We start from the raw sequence: 13647 nt of genomic DNA, 5'->3' as shown, positions 1-13647 counted from the left end.
CTTTTCTTTTTTCTTTTTTTCCTTTTCAACTAGTTTCTTATTTAATCAACTCTTTGTTTTTAAGTCTTTTTTTAAAATTTTCATTTTTACATTTACAATTTACAGATATATTCATTATTTTGGCTTCCTTTCACTCTATTGAATTTTATTTTTGTATATATGTAAGTTTTTCTTTCTTTACAATTGTGGGATCAAGTGTCTTCTAACAAACAGACCAAAATATACCCAGGACCAAGTGTATGACCCTGTTGTCTACCTGTTTGATTGTATTCTCTCTTTTTTCCCCCTTTTTTTCCTGGTCTCTTCTGATTGTCTAGTGTATATTTCACTAGGGTCATGTTTGATATTTTTATTTTTTATTTATTTTTTGTTCTCTTGTTTATTCTTCTCTGGACAAAAGGACTAGAAGGAGGAACTCATAACAAAAGAAAGAACCAGAGCTACTATATTCTCTGCCATAGATTTAATCAATATGGATATAAGTAAAATGTCAGACCTGGAATTCAGAATAACAATTATAAAGATACTAGCAGGGTTTGAAAAAAGTATAAAAGACACCAGAGAATCCTTTAGTGCAGGAATAAAAGAAATAATTTCTAATCAGGCTGAAATTAAAAATCCTTTAACTGAGATGCAGTCTAAAATGGCTTGGGTAAGTGAGGCAGAAGAGAGAGTCAGTGACATAGAAGACATAATGTTAGAAAATAAGGAAGCTGAGGAAAAGAGAGAAAAATAATAAAGGATCAGGAGGGGAGGCTTTGAGAAATCAGCAATACCAAAAAGTGAAACAAAAGTAGATTGATTGGGGGCGCCTGGGTGGCTCAGTTGCTTAAGCGACTGCCTTCGGCTCAGGTCATGATCCTGGAGTCCCGGGATCGAGTCCCGCATCGGGCTCCCTGCTCAGCGGGGAGTCTGCTTCTCCCTCTGGCCCTCTCCTCTCTCATGCTCTATCTCATTCTCTCTCTCAAATAAATAAATAAAATCTTTAAAAAAAAAAAAGTAGATTGATTGGAATCCCTGAGGAAGAGGAAAGAGAGAGAGGAACAGAAGGTATATTTGAGCAAATCATAGCTGAGAACTTCCCTAATCTGTGGAAGGAAACAGGCATTCAAGTCCAGCAGGCACAGATATCCCCCCTCAAAATCAACAAAAATAGATCAACACCTCAACATATAATAGTGAAGCTTGCAAATTTCAGAGATAAAGAGAAAATCCTCAAAGCAGCTCAAAACAAGAAGTTCTTAACCTATAAGTGTAGAACCATTAGACTGGCAGTAGACAAATGCACAGAGACCAGGCAGGCCAGAAAGGGCTGGCATAATATAGTCAGGGTGCTAAATGAGAAAAACATGCAGCCAAGAACATTTTATCCAGGGGCACCTGGGTGGCTCAGTCATTAATCGTCTGCCTTTGGCTCAGGTCATGATCCCAGGTTCCTGGGATCAAGCCCTGCATTGGGCTCCCTGCTCAGTGGGAAGCTTGCTTTTCCCTTTCCCACTCCCCCTTCTTGTGTTCCCTCTCTTACTGTCTCTCTCTCTGTCAAATAAATAAATAAAATCTTTTTTATTTTTTATTTTATTTTATTTTTCTAAAAGATCTTATTTATTTGAGAGAGAAGGACAGACAGTGAGAGAGTACGAGTGGGGAGGAGAGAGAGAAGCAGGCTCCCCGCAGAGCAAGGAGTCTGATGTGGGGCTCGATCCCAGGACCCTGGGATCATGACCTGAGCTGAAGGCAGATGCCTAACTGACCAAGCCACCCAGGCACCCCAATAAATAAAATATTAAAAAAAAGAACACTTTAGCCAGCAAGGCTGTCATTCAGAATGGAAGGAGAGATAAAGAGCTTCTAGGACAAGCAGAAACTTAAGGAATTTGTGATCACTAAACTAGCTCTGCAAGAAATATTAAAGAGGATATTTTAAGTGAAGAGAGACCCTAAAAGTAACATAGACCAGAAAGGAACAGAGACAATATACAGAAGCAGTGACTTTACAGGTAATATAATGGCACTAAATTCATATCTTTCAATAGTTACTCTGAATGTAAATGGGCTAAATACTCCAATCAACAGACATAGGGTATCAGATTGGATAAAAAGGTAAGCCCCCTCCATATGCTGCCTACAACAGTCTCATTTTAGACCCAAAGACATCACCAGATTGAAAGTGAGGGGGTGGAGAACAATGTATCATGCTAATGGACATCCAAAGAAACCCAGGGTAGCAATCCTCATATCAGACAAATTAGATTTTCAACAAAAGCCTGTAGTAAGAGATAAAGAGGGACACTATATCATACTTAAAGAGTCTATCCAACAAGAAGATCTAACAATTGTAAATATTTATGCTCCTAACTTGGAAGCAGCCAATTATATAAACCAATTAATAATGAAATTAAAGAAACACATTGATAATACTACAATAATAGTAGGGGACAGATCATCTAAGCAGAAGATCAACAAGGAAACAAGGGCTTTGAATGACACACAGAACCAGATGACTTCACAGATATATACAGAGCATTCCATCCTAAAGCAACAGAATACACATTCTTCTTGAGTGCATATGGAACATTCTCCAGAATAGATCACATACTGGGTCACAAATCAGGTCTCAACTGGTACAATAGGTTGGGGTTACTCCCTGCATATTTTCAGACTACAATTCTTTGAAACTGGAACTCAATCACAAGAGGAAATTTAGAAGGAACTCAAATACTTGGAGGCTAAAGAGCATCCTACTAAAGAATGAATAGATCAACCAGGAAATTAAGAAGGATTTAAAAAATTCATGAAAATGAAAACACAACTGTTCAAAACCTTTGGGATGCAGCAAAGGCTGTCCTAAGAGGGAAGTATATAGCAATACAAGCCTTTCTCAAGAAACTAGAAAAGTCTCAAATACACAAACTAACCTTACACCTTAAAGGAGCTGCAGAAAGAACAGCAAATAGATCCTAAGCCAAGCAGGAGATGAGAAATAATAAAGATTAGCACAGAAATCAATGAAATAGAGACCAAAAGAACAGTAGAACAGATCAATGAAACTAGGTGCTGATTCTTTGAAGGAATTAATAAGATCAATAAGCTCCTAGACAGACTTATCGAAAAGAAAAAAGACCCAAATTAATAAAATCATGAATGAAAGAGGAGAGATTATGACTGACACCAAGGAAATACAAACAATTTTAAGAACATATTATGAGCAACTATATACCAACAAATTAGGTAATCTGGAAGAAATGGATGCATTCCTAGAAATGTATAAACCACCAAAACTCAAACAGGAAGAAAGAGAAAACCTGAACAGACCTATAACCACTAAGGAAATTGAAGCAGTAATCCAAAATCTCCCAACAAACAAGAGTCCAGGACCAGATGGCTTCCCAGGAGAAATCTACCAAACATTTGAAGCAGAACTAATACCCATTTTTTTGAAGCTGTTTCAAAAAATAGAAATGGAAGGAAAACTTCCAAACTTGTTCTATGAAGCTAGCATTACCTTGTCCCAAAACCAGACAAAGACCCCACCAAAAAGTAGAAGAACAGACTAATATTCCTGATGAACATGGATGCCAAAATTGTCACCAAGATACTAGCTAATAGGATCCAATTGTCCATTAAAAGGATTATTCACCACAACCAGGTGGGATCTAATCCTGGGCTGTAAGGGTGGTTCAACATCCACAAATCAATCAACATGAAACATCACATTTAAAAAAGAAAGGATAATAACTATATAATCCTCCCAGATGATGCAGAAAAAGTATTTGACAAAATACAGCATCCTTTCTTGATTAAAACTCTTCACAGTGTAGGGATAGAGGAAACATACCTCAATATCATAAAAGCCATTTATGAAAAGCCCACAGAGAATATCATTCTCAATGGGGAAAACACTGAGAGATTTTCCCCTAAAGTCAGGAACATGACAAGGAATGTCCACTCTCACCACTGTTGTTCAACATAGTACTAGAAGTCCTAGCCTCAGCAATCAGACAACAAAAAGAAACAAAAGACATTCAAATTGGCAAAGAAGTCAAACTCTAACTCTTCACAGATGACATAATTTATGTGGAAAACCCAAAAGACTCCACCCCCAAATAGCTAGAATTCATACAGGAATTCAGCAATGTGGCAGGATATAAAATCAATGTACAAAAATTAGTTGCATTTCTTTATACTAACACTGAGACAGAAGAAAGAGAAATTAAGGAATTGATCCCATTTACAATTGCACCAAAAACCATAAGGTACCTAGGAATAAACCTAACCAAAGAGGTAAAGGATCTGTACTCTAAAAACTACAGAACACTTATGAAAAGAAATTGAGGAAGACACAAAGAAATGGAAAAACATTCCATGCTCATGAATTGGAAGAATAAAGCTTGTTAAAATGTCTATGCTACTCAGAGCAACCCACACATTCAATGCAATCCTTATCAAAATACCATTGACATTTTTCACAGAGCTGGAACAAATAATCCTGAAATTTGTATGGAACCAGAAAAGACCTCATATAGCCAGAGGAATGTTGACAAAGAAAAAACCACGGCTGGGGGTATCACAATGCCGGACTTCAAGCACTATTACAAAGCTGTAATCATCACAACAGTATGGTACTGGCACAAAAACAAACACATAGATCAATGGAACAGAATAGAACACCCAGAAATGGACCCTCAACTCTGTGGTCAACTGATCTTCAACAAAGCAGGAAAGAAGATCCAATGGAGCAAAGACAGTCTCTTCAACAAATGGTATTGGGAAAATTGGACATCCACATGCAGAAGAATGAAACTGGACCATTTCCTTACACCACGCACAAAATGACTCAAAATGGATGAAAGGCCTAAATGTAAGACAGGAATCCATCAAAATCCTAGAGCACATAGGCAGCAACCTCTTTGACCTGGCCACAGCAACTTCTTGCTAGATAAGTCTCCAAAGGCAAGGGAAACAAAAGCAAATATGAACTATTGGGACTTCACCAGGAGAAAAAGTTTCTGCATAGCAAAGGAAACAGCAAAACTAAAAGGCAATGTATGGAATGGGAAAAGATATTTGCAAATGACATATCAGATAAAGGGCTAGTATCCAAGATCAAACTCAATATCCAAAAAGCAAATAATTCAGTCAAGAAATGGGCAGAAGACATGAACACACATTTTTCCAAAGAAGACATCCAAATGGCCAACAGACACATGAAAAAGTGCTCAACATCACTCAGCATCAGGGAAATACAAATCAAAACTACAATGAGACACCACCTCACACCAGTCAGAATGGCTAAAATTAACAAGTCAGGAAAGGACAAATGTTGGTGAGGATGTGGATAAAGGGGAACAATCTTACACTGTTGGTGGGAATGCAAGCTGGTATAGCCACTCTGGAAAACAGTATGGAGGTTCCTCAAGAATTTAAAAATAGAGCTACAGTAATTGTACTACTAGGTATTTACCCCAAAGATACAAATGAAGTGATATGAAGGGACACATGTACTCCAATGTTTATAGCAGCATTGTCCACAATAGCCAAACTATGGGAAGAGTGAAGATGTTCATCGACAGATGAATGGATAAAGAAGATGTGATATATATCATATGCGTGTGTGTGTGTGTATAAATACAATGGAATATTACTCAGCCATTCATCATCAGATAGGATGAATACTTACCATTTACATTGACGTGGATGGAACTGAAGGGTATTATGCTGAGCAAAATAAGTCAATCAGAGAAAGACAATTATCATATGATTTCACTCATATGTGGCACATAAAAAACAGAAGAGGATCATAGGGGAAAGGAGGGAAAATGTAATGGGAAGAAATCAGAGAGGGAGACAAACCATGAGAGACTCATAACTATAGGAAACCAACTGAGGATTACTGGAGGGGAGGTGGGTGGGGGAATGGGGTAATTGGGTGATGGGCATTAAGGAGGGCACATAATGTGATGAACACTGGGTGTTATGTGCAACTGGTGTGATGTGTCCAACTCTACATCTGAAACTAATAATGTACTAATTGAGTTTAAAAAAGATCGATATCAAAGGAAATTACTAATATTCAAAAAGGCATCATAAATATCAAGGATTCAGCAAAGGATTTTGAGGATTGAATGAGTTCATAAGGGGAGACCATACATGCAATCACTGAAAACCTATACAGTCTTACTCAAACTCAACCAGAGTATTGATACTTTATTGAAAAAGAGTCACACCTCCAGATAGAAACTTGACCTAGCTTAATCATCAAGCCCATACCCTCACCTCCAAAGATTTTACTGAGAGTCAATATTTGTGTCACAAAGTGGGTCGCTAATAACATTTCTTGGTTTATTGGTTGAAAAGTATTTATTTATTGTAGACATACTATACATCAGGCCATGTGTAATTTTTTCACATGGCATAATTTCTGTTTGTACTTGGCTGCCTCCTTCTCATACTTCATACATGCCTTAGCTTAAATGGCAGTCTTCTGTGATCATTTTCTCTAATTAACTCACTTACCCCAGCCCCCATCCCACACACATATTTTATTTTCTCTCCTAACATCTAGACTTTTCCTCTTATGTTTCTCTGAAGAGTGACATTTCCCTAAAGACGAGTTAACTTGGTTGTATTAAAATTCAAGACTCAGCCTCTCCTGCAGGGGTCAGGAGCTGAAATTGTCTCTCAATTCTGTGAGGTTCCAGTTGTTGCTTTTGCCTCAGCTCCTCTGGGACCTTGTTAAAGCACATATAGTTTGGCAGTCAAGTCTTTGCGAGGAATTCAAATGCACAGTTTTAGTGTTCAACTCTTCTGTGGCTCCCTTTCTTTAAAGACTTTTCCTTTAACTTTCTGCTATTCTACAAGCCTCCATATCTCTGTCCTCCAACACCTTGGAAAGTAAATTCTGCTGCTTTGCCTACAGTCAGCTTTAAGTCTGTGAATGTACAAGGAAAAGCCTCAAACTTGCAAATCTCATCCATTACAGTTTGTCTTTCTAAGGTTGATTTCTCTCTCCTTGATTTCCATTTTGAGTATTCTCCAGAAATCCTCCCCCCTTTTTCCTCTAGGTTTTATAATGGTATCTATAAGAGGTATAATTTATCCAAGTTATGCCACCATTACTGGAATCCAAATTTTCCTGAAATATTTTCATAAGTGTTGGGAAGGACTTTTTTTTTCTTTCTTTCTTTCATTTATTTATTTATTGTTATTGTTTTTTTTTTTTTACTACATCTAGCAAAATCCATGACCGATGTAGGGGATAATTTTTGGAAGAGAGAAGGAAAGCCCTGAGAGCCTAAAGGGACAATGAGAGAGGAAACATAAAGAGTTCCCTCCCAGTTGCTCCATACAATGTTGCAGAGGGGGAGAGGCATGGGTGAGCCTGCCAAACAGTACACTTTTTTCTACCTCTTTTACAGGAATCCTCTTTTGGTTTTACAAAGGCCTGTTTGCTATGGCTTCTCAGCTCATCTCTAGAGTTCTCACAGAGTTATTCTGGTCTATATATTGCTGTTAATTCCCCATCTCTGTTGAAGAAGGAGGGGTTGTAACTTCCTAGTCCACCATCTTGTTGACATCCGGTCACTGTAATGCATTTTTAGGGGACTTATTTTTGTTTATTTATATATTTTTTTCAGTCATTGATTTCCTCAGCTCGTGATAGTTGATTTAGGCTAATATTAAATTTACTTTGTATATTATGAGAACTCAGTTACTGAGAACTGACCTCAGTTACTCTCCACTGAAAGTGGAGAAAGACGACAGAGGCCCATGTTGGGTGTCAGAAAGGGATTAACCTGCCACTAATCATACTGTGTATTTGAGAGGTTAATAATACAATGAATTCAAATCATGCTTTTATTCCAAGACTAACAAAGCAGAGATCACACTGTAGTTTTATTCAGATATCCAGGAACTGACTCCCACCTTAAATACCTGTTAACTATGTGTTCGTGGGCAGGTTATTTAAAATGCTCCTCCCCCAGTTCCTCATCTAACATATAAGATGATTACAGTACCTATAATGTAAGATTTTTGTCAAGATTAAATAAAGTTATACATGTGAAATCCTTAGCATATTACCTTGATACGTAAGTTTTTAACGACTTCTAAGCCATGTCCTTCTTACTAACTTGGGAGCTCCAGGTAATGTAGCTAAGGACTGTGAGGGTCTTATTTTAATACATATAATAAAATATCCTGATGTCACTATTAAGTAGCATAATGAAGCATCAAAGTGTAAGTTTACTTTTCACAGATAGCTGAAGTCATGATAGCATTAGGTTATGATCTCACTTATTCCAATGGTATCTTGATGAAATTCAAAGCATACAGCTGATTCCTGTCATCATTCTCCCCCCACGCCTCCCCACCGATTGGCAAAAATAAGGCATAGAGATAAAGGGAAAACTTGGTCCAAATTATGTAGCAATTTACATAATTTGTGTCAAAACTGAATCCAGCTCAGCCTTCCACTCAGAAGTGTACCAACTGGAATTATGACTGATAAAGGATGAATCCTGAGTTCCATATATGAGTATAGAGTGTAAGTTACAATTTTTTTTGCTTTTTTGCAAAGGATAAATATATAGTATTTCTTAAACAAAGGGATCTATATGACAAAAAAAGAATGATAAAAAAGAGTATTGTTACTAATAGTCACAGAAATATAAGATCAAATGTCACTTTGGTCTATCCAAATTCTAAAATATATGTGGGTATGTGTTGCGTTTGCTAATAACTACTCTTGACCATAGAGAAAGGACTTAAGTATTTATCAATGTTTCAAAAGCCAAGATTTGTTCATGTGCTTTAACCTAACAATTCTCCATATAGGAATTTGTCTTATGTGTGTAATTACAAATACACAAAAATTATAAATGTTATGAGTCATAAATCTTGAAAAACTTAAATTCCAAAAAGCGGCCACTGGCCAACTAATTGCCAGTACATAAGAATGATGGCTAGCAATATTTAGCTGATAAAACCAAATTCAGAAGAATTAGTTGCAGAGAAAACAGTCACTAACCATTGAAGAAGTAGGCAGGTCAAATGTCAGGTGTTGTATGATCCAGTTTTGCAAAATATGCATATAAATCATTGGGTGAATAAACAAGAAAATGTCATCAATTTTCATTCTGGGGCATGAATTATGAGAAAAAATTTTGACTTTATTGTTTACACTCTTATCTTTATTTTCTAAAACCCATAGATAGGCATAGGCAGTGAGAGTGGGGATAAGAATTACTACCCACCACCTGATCTGCACTAAATTTCAACATAGGAGTTCTTAAAACTGAGTCATGAAAAAGAAATTTTGCTTCTTGGACATGCCATTAGCTGTGGAATTCAAATTAATAAAACTCTTTTCTCTAGCATTTTCTTTCATGGAGTAATGACATCAGTCAGATAGTGTGAAGAAATACATATGCACAGAACATTTTATGTTACTACCTAGCTGATTATGACTAAAGTCATCAGGAGACAGAGCAGGTGTACAAACAAATTAAACAGTTTCTTAGCACACAGAATCAATGTAACTCTTCTAGTACTTGGTGATTTTTCTGATCTCTTTCTTGGCTTGGGGGATTTTCCCAAACACTTCCCTAGCCCTTTCTTCTAGAATGAACAAGCTAAACTTCAATTAGTTACTTTTTAAAAGTAAATTACATTTGTAAGTGGACTTTTATATTATACTAATGTTATTAAACTTAGAGGATTTCTACTTTGTCCAACTGTGTACAACTCTGTTTTCTTTTTCAGTTACCTCAATCCCTACGTAAAGAATCACTTTCGGGCACCTGGGTGGCTCAGCCGGTTAAGTGTTTGCCTTCGGCTCAGGTCATGATTCCAGGGTCTTGGGATGGAGTCCTGCATTGGCTCCCTGCTCAAGGGAAGTCAGCTTCTCCCTCTCCCTCTGCCCCTCCCTCCACTCATGTTTGTGCGCACTCTCTCTCTCACAAAAATAAATAAAATCTTTAAAAAAAAAACACTTTCTTAGTGATCAGCTTGTCCTTAAAATATCAAATACTCTGGACTTAAGATCCATACCTGCACTGACGTATGTAATTTGCTTGTTTTCTCACAGTAAATAATCAATTCAAAAGCTTTCTCTCATTAGCTGCTGTGATCCATTATTGGCTTACATCCTAAAATTTTCCTATAACATCTGCAAAGTTAATAAACCAATTATGAAGCCATCTGGAACTCGAAGAGAGATTAAAAAAAAACAACACTAAAAAAACTCCCTCTTTTCTGAATAGCTGGTACTATAATAGTAAGTCACAGAACAGTGGTGTTACAAACCCCACTATCATTAGAGGAGAGAGGAAATATTTTTACATAAAAGAAATACTGGTAGAGCCATGGTAGAGCTCCATGGAAATTGACTCCTGAAACAGTTTAAACATGTATATATATTGCTTACTTATCCAAAGGCATGGAGCCCTTAGCTCGTTTATCATAGGAACCAGTGGGGCTCAATTGTCTGCATGGATGGGGACACTTTAGTGAACTTGGGCAAGTTATTCAAGCTCTCTGGGCACTAGACTCATTGATAAAAATGGGAAATTTTGCCATTAACTTACCCTCTAGACTTAGCTGGAAGGAAATGTGATTGTTGTTCAAATGCTGAACTTCAATATTCATAGGTAGCTGAGAAAACAAAGCAAAAGCTAAACCCCAAACTCAGAATGTGTCATTAATAAGTGTGGAATATTCTTAATCCATCAGTGCTGTTTAGGGGATACTAAATATGGGGTTAAATTAAGTGCTTTGGTTTCTCAGCTATCCTGTTTCAAATTCTAATTCTGCAACTTATAGACTGCCTGGTATTGGGAAATTATACCACTTCTCCAGGCTTCTTTTCCCTCAAATCTTATAGTGGAAATGTCATATGATTTTAGTTAGAATTCAATGGTATAATTAAAAAAAAACAATATAGTACTTTAGTACTCAATAAAAACAGTTTTATTATTTTTACATTTCATTTTTATTACAATTCAATGATGTATATCTAAGTCACTAAATGAATTTCTTCTCTCTCCCCAAATCTTGTAATTAGCCATAAAAATACTATAAAAATTGGAAAGGAATCAATAGCAATTTTAAAACAAAGAGAAAAGATACATTTTCCCCTTGCTATCCTAGTTTACAGAAAATTCCCGAGACAAGAAGATTTTTGCTCTGGTCTGCCCCTGATACCTGCTATTTATTGGACCTTAGAAAATGAGTTACTCTCCTTTTGGACACTCAGTTTCTACAATCATAAAATACAGAAGTCATGTTTTACATGCTCTGTTCACTCGGCACATGTGAAAATCAAAGACTAATATTTATGGGGAAAATTCTATCAATTTAAAAGTTTTATTTATTGTTCAGATGTTTTAACCTGGTCATCCCATTCCCAGGAATTTATTTTTAGAAAATAATTCTAAAGAAGAAAGAAAAATATATTCCAAAATGCTTACAGTGACCTTCCTCAACAATTTATTGTGAGCATTTCTCAAGTTACAGAAAATTTGAAAGATTATTACAGTGAATACTTACATAAGAACTAAATATCTACCTTTAACGTTTAACATCTGAGCTTTACAACAGATTCCCTAGCTGTCCAATTTATCTAATCATATACCCATTTTATTTTTTAGTTCATGTATTGACATGATTGTATAATTAAAAAAAAATTCTCTTGAAATGATGAATTACCCTGATTGATTTTTATATTCCTGGAGTAATCACTACTTGGTAATAATATATTATCTTTTTTATATGTTGCTGAATTTATTTTAGCTACTATTTCATTAAGAACTTTTACAATTATGTTCATGGGGGTGTTTGTCTGAAATGTTCCTTACTATAGCTACTTTTGTCAGGGTTTGGTAATAGTTGCTCTGGTCTCATAAAATAAATTGGGAGGTGCTTCTTCTTCCTCTATTTTCTAAAACATTTTGTGTAACATGGGTATTATTTCTTCCTTAAATATTTGATAGAACTCACCTAAGTGTATGTATTTTTTTCTAATAAGTCCACGATCATTCACATTGTTATTCTCTCTCTGCAATGTATCTATTTTCTGATTGCTTTTAAGATTTTCTCTTTATCTGTAATTTTCATCAGTTAGCCTATGATGTACCTCTCTAACATTTTCTTTGTATGTGTTATTTTTGATCCCTTTGATTCCAAGATCTTGGAAACTTGTATTGGATATGTAGTTTGATGTTTTTCACCAAATTTGAATATTTTATCTATTTCCTTATAATAATTTTTCTGACCTGTTCTTTCTCTCCTGAGGTAGTGGGAACCCACTTATCTAGACTGCTTAATATTACAGCACAATTTTCTAAACTTCCGTTTATTTTTTTAAACATTTTTTCACTTTTTTTTGCAGATTGGATAATTTCTATTGATCTTCATATTAATAAGCCCTTTGAATTATAGTCTTAAAAATATGGCTCAACTCATCTAATCTTGCCCCGTCTTTTGAGAAACTGTGCCTTTAATTTCCAGAGCAGAATTACAGGTTTCATTTTTTTGCTGGGATTCCCTACCAGTTCATTTGTTCTTATCACATTTTCTCTTAAGTCCTTGAACTTAATTTCAACAGTTGCTTTAAACTCCTTATCTTCTAATTGTAACCTGAAGTTCTTATGTTGGGTTATATTTCTAATTGGCTGCTTTTATTTATTTATTTATTTATTTATTTTTAAATTCTTGGGCCATATATTCTTTTTTTTTTTCCCCTTGGGGGGCGGAGCCAGAGGGAGAGAGAGAATCTTAAGCAGGCTGCATGCCCAGCATGGAGACAATGTAGGGCTCGATCTCAGGACCCTGAGATCATGACCTGAGATGAAATCAAGAGTCAGACTTAACTGAGTGAGTCACCCAGAGGCCCCTACATATTCTTGCTTCTTCCTGTGTTTAGTAATTTTTGCTGTGTGTCACATATTGTGTATTATATATGGTAGGGAATTTGAAATATGTCTTTCTTGAGAGGATTTTAATTTTGTTTGATCAATAGTTTAATTAATGGCAGACCTGTTGTCATTGATAGGCTTCTTTTTTTCTTTGCTATTGCGGTTTTTTTGTCCCCTGTTGCTATTAGTCCTAAGTCTTCCCTCATATGCTGGGTATGCTCTTTCCTTCTCATCTGGCTTTCCTGAAGTCTCAACTAAATGCTTGCAGTGCTTAGTGAGGTCTCTTCACTTTGGTTTGGCTACACTGCCATGTCCTTCAACGTTGCCCAACCTCTGGCGAGTTTCTCAAGTCCCATGACACAGACGCAGCTCTGGGTGAGGCCTCACGGTGTGTGGTCTACCTCAGCCTACCTCTGAGCCAAGGACTGCCAAGGAATCATGATCCTGGTGTGCCCCTCGTTCTGCACAGTATTCTCTTCTCTGGTCCTTTGCCCAGCAGGTACCAGTTGCTCAGGTGTCTGAGTCCTATCTCTGCCTTTTGTGTTCAGTAAAACACCGTCTACTCTAAGGCCCCCATTTCACTGTGGAAGCTCTCTCAGTGTGATGTGCGCATGGTCCGGCCACAGTGCCCTGCTTCTCCCTTTACTTCCCTTGACTTGACTGAATCCAGTTCCCCAATTCCTCCCCAGACCTACCCCTCTTTTTATATCCTAGTTAGGGTATGGAAGAAATTAGC

The sequence above is a fragment of the Callorhinus ursinus genome, unplaced genomic scaffold, assembly GCF_003265705.2.
Source record: "Callorhinus ursinus isolate GAN/ISIS: 27379988/994484 unplaced genomic scaffold, GSC_fseal_2.0 scaffold20, whole genome shotgun sequence".
Taxonomy (NCBI): Eukaryota; Metazoa; Chordata; class Mammalia; order Carnivora; family Otariidae; genus Callorhinus; species Callorhinus ursinus.
The sequence above is the reverse complement of the archived record's forward strand: the minus strand, read 5'-3'. Positions refer to the sequence as shown.